Here is a 9,083-nt window from a genome sequence, read left to right as displayed (position 1 = left end):
TCAACTCCTACACAAACACACACACACACACACACATACACACACACACACACACACACACACACACACACACACACACACACACAAAGTGAGCTTTAGAGGAATGGCCAAGAGTGTAATTGTACATCATCTTTTCCTAAAACCTGGTTAAGAGCAAAGCCCCCATCATCCAGTTCTGAGAAAGACCTTTCAAGAAGTTACAGTTGTACTCATAGATGTTCTCAGGCAGCCAGAGGGCATCCTGGAAGTTTGGGGGTGTGGTCCCTCTGTGATCTCAGTGGGAAACCAAAACGCTGAAGGGTTTATCTCAGAAATACCTGTCACTGTGGCTTGGGTCTAGTCGAGTAAGCCTCTGGGAAATCCACAGAGGACTCTCGATGTTCTTGAGAAAATTGTTTCAGTAGAAATAATACCCTGGCTGGATAAAAATAGACAGAAAGGGTTTGCAATGAAAAGAGACTGTCAGAGCTCCAAGACCCAGCTGGCAGTGAGCGCACTAATAACACTGTTGCCACTGTGCACGTGTGCAGGTGTCACAGGAAGAAAAGGGTGCCCCCGAGGACTGAGCCAAGAGTTCAGAAGCCAAAGTCGAGGACTACAGAGAACCATTCCATTTTCTGCAGGTTTAAAATATTATAAAACAAAGTGTTGGAAAGAAGTCGAGAATAGTCTATATTACAATATAGTAAGTTGGAATGGTGGTTTGAAAAAAACTTCAAAAATTTTTTTCTTTTTTAAAATAAATTATGGAACGCTTCACGAATTTGCGTGTGTTATCCTTGTGCAGGGGCCATGCTAATTCTCTGCATCGTTCCAATCAAAGCCAGCACCAAAAAAAACAAAAAAAATTTCAACCATCAGGAAACATCAAATAATGAAAATATTAGTATTAATATTAGAAAAATTAAGTAACTTGTGAATTAGGTACAATGTGCTAATTGTATTAGTTACACATCAAAAATATGTATACCTGTGTATGTGTGTCAGTGCACATTGAGAGTAAACAGGATAAAAATCTTAATTGTAATTTTTTTTAAATTTCACTATTATAAAATTTCATAGTTTTTTATAATTATATAATTTGAGTCAAGGGCTATGTGAGTTCTATGTGCTGGTTTTTTTTGTTTGTTTGTTTGTTTGTTTGTTTGTTTGTTTGTTTTTAGTGATCCCCATAGTGGGTTCTAGATAAAAATGTTGGAAATAAATACGTACAGGACTTTATAATTACACACTTCACAGCTATTTTGCCCTCAGAAGACATACACTTTTATTAACGTTTGAGTTAGCACACAGAGCAGCGCGTTTCACTACGGCATTTTCACACGCGTGTATTGTTGTGTTCTGTGCTCACCCTCCTCGCTGCTCCCGCTGCCCACCCCACCCCTTCTTGTTGGTTCTCCCTCCTCCCAAACAGTCCTCCCTCCTGCTCTCCTGCCGCAAGTCAAATACACAGAACTCTACGTCACGCTGAAAGCGAAGTTTTAAATTGCAAGCAAGTAAGTACAATCCTTGGGAGAAATGTTGATAGAAAATGGAGCTGCAGCGTCAAAACGTTGATCACTCATGTGCTGTGCGGTGGCCATCTAGGATTCTCCCCACTGTCCTCTGCCTTTCGTGATTCCAATTCCACGATGAAATTGTAAACTTTTTTTAGGAAAAAATAAGTCATAGCTCGAAAGGCGAGCGCCGGGACCTGATACGCAGGCTGCCTGGAATCAAATGATGGTGTCCTTATCTATCTTGCATTTTAAAATCAGGGGCCTGGGAATTTAAGGTCACTAGCGTTCACTGAGCTAGCGTGGGCCTTCAGTAGCTGTTTAAGCTGCCCCCGGCTTGAAGCATTGGCACCCTGAATTATTCAACCTCTTAGCTGGACAAACAGCTTATCACTAACGCAGGTCCTCATGATTTGTTCAGCTGCGTGGGTCCCTGACAAACCAGAGAGGCCCCGAGTGCTGTCGACCGTGCCAAGGTGCACACACACCTTAGAACGTTATGACGTGTTTGACAAATTCATACAATTTTGTACGTCAACCTTAAAACAAATTTGAAATATTAAAATAAGAATAAGATGTTTTGGGGGGAAAAAATGTTCAAAATATGACAGGTTACAGGTTACTCTTAGAACCCGTGACACATTCTATTTCCCTCTCCTACGTATAAAATGTCCCCGTCCCCAGCCAGATGCGCTTCTTTTTCTGCCAGGGTAGCTTGCTGTTCACTGTCTCTTTCCACATGAGGATGCCCGCTCATTCTGAGGGAGGCGAGGCCGGAAGAGGATGGCTGAGTTTCCTCTTTGTCTGGCTCCAGGACACTGAGCCAAAACTAAGTATGAATAGCGTCTCTGCCCCCTCCCACCGGTCCCTGAAATGTAGGGACCAACCATGTCCTATGAGCACAAGGTCACAATGACAGAGTGTGACCAACCAGAGTCTTCCAGAATTTCAAAACCGTAGGTGACCACACCTGGCTGCCCCTCATCCCCGCCAAGGCATAACGGTGTCTCTGAAAGTACAGCCCAGGCGTGGGGTCTGTCATTTTTGAAGACCCCAGAATAATTGTAAAGTTTCCCAATATCAAAAAGATCTGAAGAGTTTTTGAAAAAGGTTGAAGTAATGGACATAGGGTTAACATCCTGAGATGATCTGTGAATTCCTGTTGGAATGTTCTAGAACTGTGTCTGACTACCACATTGTATGAATGTCTGCCCAAATTTGATAGTTAATCTACCAGTGTAGGCTTGCCTATTCCTGCCAAATTGGGTACATTATTCATCAAAAATTAGGCCATCATAACTGAGGTATGTGCCTGTAATTCACAAAGAAGTTGGTGATTTTTAAAAAAAAAAATATTTCACAAGAATGGTTATGAACAAGTCTATTTATAGAGCTAGACCAGTGATTCTAAACCTTTCTAATGTTGTGACCTTTAATACGGTTGTTCATGTTATAGTGACCCCTGACCATAAAATTATTTTTGTTGCTACTTTATAACTGTAATTTTGCTACAAATTTTGTCACAAATCAAAACATAGGAATATTTCGATGATCTTAGGCAACCCTTGTAAAAGGGTCATTTGGCCCCCACAGGTTGAGAACTACAGAAGCTATTCTTTTGAATAAAAACAAACAAACAAAAAATTCCTTTTATTGTTTGAAAAAAGAAAGTCTTCCCAGGAATCCCTAAATTTATCAAAATACAAATGAATAGGTCTATCCTGGGATTCTGAGATAGAAGGTAAAACCCAGAAACTTGGATTTTAACAAATTTCCCAGGGTAGGGATGGGGGATGGGGTTGCTCGATGTTAGAGCGTGTGCTTGGTATATGTGAGGGACTAAGTTCAATTCCCAGTCTAATGGGGGAGAGGAGCTCAGAACGCAGATACTGAGGGAAAGAGGAAGAGGGGGGAAGGAGGGAGGAAGGAAAAGCTTTAAAGCTATTAGTGTACTACACCTAAAATGCTATTTTAGAGTCTTTGTGAAATCATTTATCATTTATTCATTCAAATATTTGTTGCACGCCAGAGCTTAAACAATGAGTAAGACTCACTGGCCGCCTTGGGACTGCCCAGCGGTCCATGAAGTACTATCTCATTACAGCGAGACGAGCGCTTTAACAGCCTGTGCAAAGGACAAGGGGAATACAGGAGATAAATTATTTAATAATACCCGGTAAACCAAGGGCAGCTTCCCGGGAGATGTGACATTTGTGCTGAGACTTAAAAAGAAATTTAGAGTTTACTGAGAGGAAAAGACGAGTTCCAGGAAGAGATCCGGAAACACAGTCATGCAGAGCATGATGGGAAGAAGGGGAGAGCCCGACTTGAACACAGCAGGAGGAATGTGGGGCAAGCATAGGGCAATGGGCCGGTGACAGCAGAAAGAACTGTGAGGTGTTATGGTTTGGATAGAAAGTGTCCCCCCCAAAGCTTCACAGGTTAAAGGCTTGGTTCCCAGCTAGTAGCGCCATTGGGAGGTGACTGTACCAAGAAATATCTGACCTCATCAGTGGATTATTCCACAGATGGAATCAGAACTCAGTGGCATCATCTGGAGGTAATGGAAAAATACAGAGGTTGGGGCTGTTAAACCTGAGATCCCTGAGAGAAAGAGCAGTTGCGCAATTTTGAGCCAAATCTGAAACAAGCTTTAATTAAATACTGGCCAGGATGGTATTCTCTGACCAGGTCCATTCCTGGGTTCCCAGAAAATGGCAACAAGTCACGTTTTGCAGAGCCTTAAAAAGGCAAAACCATATTTCCTATCAGGTTTATTCACGGGCAAGCATATATCCTGATGTACTTCCTGCCTATGTACCTCCCATCCACATCCAGTACATACAAACTTGTTTAGGGGAACAAAAGCATGTGGCTATGTATTTCCCAAGAACCACTGCACCCAGAATTGCTGAAAGTCATCTGCCCTTGGGCAAGTGAGGCTTACGTTAACTTTGGTGCTGACAGGGCACAGCTAAAGGATACAGGAACTTGGAGGTGTGTTCTTATCCCTACCCCACTCTGCCTCCTGTCCACCAGGAGATGAGCCATTTTGCTGTATCTCACAAGCTCTTGATCCCTTCCTACAGAGAGAGAGAGAGAGAGAGAGAGAGAGAGAGAGAGAGAGAGAGAGAGAGAGAGAGAGAAACAGAAGCAATGGAACCAAGAGACCACAATCTAAAACTAATGAGTCTTAGCTGAAACAAATCCCCATCTTTGTATTCTTACTATCTTGTCACAAGGTTGAACACTTGACTAGTGTGGAAAGTTGTCCTTCGTTTTTAAGAATGGTGATGTGATCGTGCCTGCATTTTAGAAAGACGGTTTTGGTATCTATATGGAGAAGAGAGAAAATACCAGCAAGAAAATTAAGTAGGCTGATGTGGCGTGTTCTGTTTCAGAGAGGGGAGTCCTGAAACAGGGAAGTGGCTATGGGGATAGGTTTAAGGGAGTCTATAGGTAAAATGTATAGGAAAGAGTGATATTGCTAAAGAGAAAGATGACAGTGGTGTCGTTTCCAGCTCTTTCTGTAATTCAGTTTCACTCTTACCTAATATGGCCAGCCTCCCGGAGAAAGTACCCTGAGAATATCCCCTCTCCTTTCTGTTCTTTATCACATTTTTAGAAAATAAAATGAAACCAAATAACCAGGATCCAATCCCTTTAAATAAGGTAAAGGGAGAAAGTTATCATGGCTGCCCCCTGTGATAGGGTACAGACTCTAGAGTGGTCCTTTTTTTTTTTTTGTCCAGAGCTGAGGACCGAACCCAGGGCCTTGCGCTTGCTAGTCAAGCGCTCTACCACTGAGCTAAATCCCCAACCCCTAGAGTGGTCCTTTTTAACCCTGCAATTCCTTCATTACACACAATGAAGAATTGACAGGAAAATTATGTAAATTGCTATGGTACACAAACCGTCCTTTAAAATGTATGTTGCATCTCTCAGTGTTACCTGAGACCTTCGGCAGGTGTAACAGTCCCTCTGCATGGTGTCCTCCCTGCTCATCTTTCTTTAAAGAGGGTAAAATCTTCTGTTAGCTCTTGTGTTTCTCGCAACGGACTCCTCTATCACTTGAAAGGAGTTTGGGGGCCACCTAGTGGCTTATATGCAGAATTGCATTTTTTCTTTTTTTTTCTTTTTTTTTTTTTTTTTTTTAATTTTTACACTCCAGACTTTTTTTTTTTTTGTTTTTTTTTTTTTTTTTTTTTTTTTTTTTTTGAATTTTTTTTATTAACTTGAATATTTCTTATATACATTTCGAGTATTATTCCTTTCCTGGTTTCCGGCAAACATCCCCTCCCCCCTCCCCTTCCTTATGGGTGTTCCTCCTGACCTCCCCCCATTGCTGCCCTCCCCTGCAACAGTCTAGTTCACTGGGGTTCAGTATTAGCAGGACCCAGGGCTTCCCCTTCCACTGGTGCTCTTACTAGGATATTCATTGCTACCTATGAGGTCAGAGTCCAGGGTCAGTCCATGTATAGTCTTTAGGTAGTGGCTTAGTCCCTGGAAGCTCTGGTGGCTTGGCATTGTTGTACATATAGGGTCTCGAGCCCCTTCAAGCTCTTCCAGTTCTTTCTCTGATTCCTTCAACGGGGTTCCTATTCTCAGTTCAGAGGTTTGCTGCTGACATTCACCTCTGTATTTGCTGTATTCTGGCTGTGTCTCTCAGGAGCGATCTACACTTCTGCACTTCTTTGCTTCATCCATCTTGTCTAATTGGGTGGCTGTATATATATGGGCCACATGTGGGGCAGGCTCTGAATGGATGTTCCTTCAGTCTCTGTTTTAATCTTTGCCTCTCTCTTCCCTGCCAAGGGTATTCTTGTTCCCCTTTTAAAGAAGGAGTGAAGCATTCACATTTTGATCCTCCGTCTTGAGTTTCATTTGTTCTAGACATCTAGGGTAATTCAGGCATTTGGGCTAATAGCCACTTATCAATGAGTGCATACCATGTATGTCTTTCTGTGATTGGGTTAGCTCACTCAGGATGATATTTTCCAGTTCCAACCATTTGCCTACAAATTTCATAAACTCGTTGTTTTTGATAGCTGAGTAATATTCCATTGTGTAGATGTACCACATTTTCTGTATCCATTCCTCTGTTGAAGGGCATCTGGGTTCTTTCCAGCTTCTGGCTATTATAAATAAGGCTGCGATGAACATAGTGGAGCACGTGTCTTTTTTATATGTTGGGGCATCTTTTGGGTATATGCCCAAGTACACTCCAGACTTTATTCCCCTCCCGTCCACCCTCCAACTGTTCCACATCCCATACCTCCTCCCTGCTGCCCCTCTCCCTGCCTTCATGAGGATGTCCCCACCCCACCCACCCCACCGGACCTCTAAACTTCCCGGGACCTCCAGTCTATTGAAGGTTAGGTGCATCTTCTCTGACTGAGCTCAGACCCTGCAATCCTCTGCTGTATATGTGTTGGGGGCCTCACCTCAGCCAGTGGATGCTGCCTGGTTGGTGATCCAGTGTCTCAGAGATCTCAGGAGTCCAGGTTAATTGACACTGCTGGTCCTCCTACAGGGTCACCTTCCTCCTCAGCTTCCTCCAGCTTTTCCCTAATTCAACCAGAGGGGTCAGCAGCTTCTGTCCATTGGTTGGGGAATTGCATTTTTCTTTAACGCTGTTTAATATCATTTGCAGTTTTTTGTTAATAGACTTAATAGTGTTTGATGTTTATTTAATCTCATTGTAAGTTTAACACATTGACTACTTGTGTTATGTCAGTGATCTTTACCAGCTCTTGGTCTCATTATTGTCCCCAGGGTCTATGTTTTAAAGATACAGTTCCCGAGGAGACCTGGAAATGGTGTGGCCTCCAGAAAGTTGGACCTACTGAGGGAGATCCTTGTGTCAATGCAGATATGCACTCGGCAAGGACTGTGGTCTTTCCTTTTTCTCTTTCTTTACCATTGATTTATGTTTATTTTCCCTTTATTTCTGCCTCATCAAGTGCCATCAAACACTCTTGCTGTAATAGGCTGCCTTCATCAGAGAACCACAGAAAACGGGGATTGTGGACTAAAAGCTCCAAAATGGTGAGCCCCAAATAAACCGTCTTCCTTTATAATTTAATTATGTCAAATGCTTCATTACAGTCCTGAGAAGCTGACTAACATACACCCCCTTCAAAACTCTTGTCCTGTGACAACTGAATCACCTGCCTTTCTGCAGGGAAATGACGTTCATGCAGAATACGGGTGTAATCGCAATTTCATTAGAGCCTTACGTATAACAGGTAAATGCAGAGGAACTGGTTTCTAAATAAATAATACTCTTTTCATATGCGAGAATTTGGGCACAAGTGTATTTGAAAGCATGACAACGCAGCCAAAGACATGCACTTCCATGTAGAATGACTAGGCGTGGCACCAATCGGAGCCAGAGGGGTGCGGCACTGACTGTCACAGGCAGGCATCAGTGCACTAGTGATATCATTTTCTAAAACGGAGACCAACTCTGGTAAAGCGGAAAATAAAATGAGGTCTCGAAGCTGGAGGGACAGCTCAGTGCTTGCTACCCAGCAGGAAGGCCCACGTTGATCCTCAGCAATTACGTAAGAGCCAAGCCTGTTGATAGGTACTTGCAATCCCAGGGATGCTGGGGCTCGCTGGTCAGCTCACCTAGCTAATTCAGTGAACTCCAGCTTCAGCAAAAGACTCACTTCACAAAACAAAGTGGAGAACAATAAAAGACACTCAACATCGACCTCTGGGCAGGGACGGCGTTGTCCTCATCATCCTCGTCGTCATCCTCCCACCCCTCCCCCTCCTTCCTTCCCTCCCCCTCCCTCCTCCTCCCTCCCCCTCCTTCTCCCTCCCTCCCTCCTCCTTTCCCCTCCTCTTCATAGTATGCTGGACTTTTTAAGGAAACTCTACCAAAACACCAATCAGGGGTTGGGAAAACACAGCCTAAGATGTGAGAGGCCAAAGCTAGGGTTCCCTGACTCTCAGCCACCCAGTTGAAGCTGGAAAATCACACCCGGGGATTGGAAACAAAGTATCCGGGGTCCACTGCCCCACAACAATGCTGAGACCCAGGAAATAGGAGCTCCCTCTTAGCTCATCTGTAAAAGTCCTTATCTTGGTGGTGGTTATCTGGGAGGCCTTCTGTGGGAGACCTACACTGTGGCTCTGTAGAAAGCTCATGGCTTTCTCCATGCGCCCCACAGCAGTTTTCAATGGAAGAGACAGTTCTTGGTTCCAAACTGTTTGTTGATTGTTCTTCCTGGAAAAAGGATACATAATCACTCCTCAGGGTGGACCAGAGATTAAATATCTTTTGCAGGAAGGAATGTCTGGGAAGGGAAGCTTATTGGCTAAACCCTCGGGGCCTCTAGATACCTCATTAGCATAGAGAACTCTGCTTTGAACTACATAACCATCACAGTTCCTCACGTGGAAGTGTGGCACGTCTTCCAGACCAGGAATCTAGTACGGAGCAGAAAGCTGCCTACTGTCTCAGGTGAGTCCCTGAATGCTGGGGACTCTGAACCCGCTCAACACACACACCACACACACACACACACACACACACACACACACATGCATGCACACATGCACACACACATATGCACG

General features: G+C 43.7%; 1 non-coding gene across 1 annotated transcript; it reads right to left on the bottom strand.

Annotated features, from left to right (window-relative positions):
* Window positions 1-740: 740 nt before the first annotated feature.
* On the bottom strand, window positions 741-844 carry LOC116906334. Its single transcript, XR_004388618.1, has one exon. It is a non-coding gene; the product is annotated as a U6 spliceosomal RNA (small nuclear RNA).
* Between the last annotated feature and the right edge of the window lie 8,239 nt (window positions 845-9,083).

This window comes from Rattus rattus, chromosome 7, assembly GCF_011064425.1.
Source record: "Rattus rattus isolate New Zealand chromosome 7, Rrattus_CSIRO_v1, whole genome shotgun sequence".
In the NCBI taxonomy this organism is placed as follows: domain Eukaryota; kingdom Metazoa; phylum Chordata; class Mammalia; order Rodentia; family Muridae; genus Rattus; species Rattus rattus.
The sequence above is the reverse complement of the archived record's forward strand: the minus strand, read 5'-3'. Positions and strand labels throughout refer to the sequence as shown.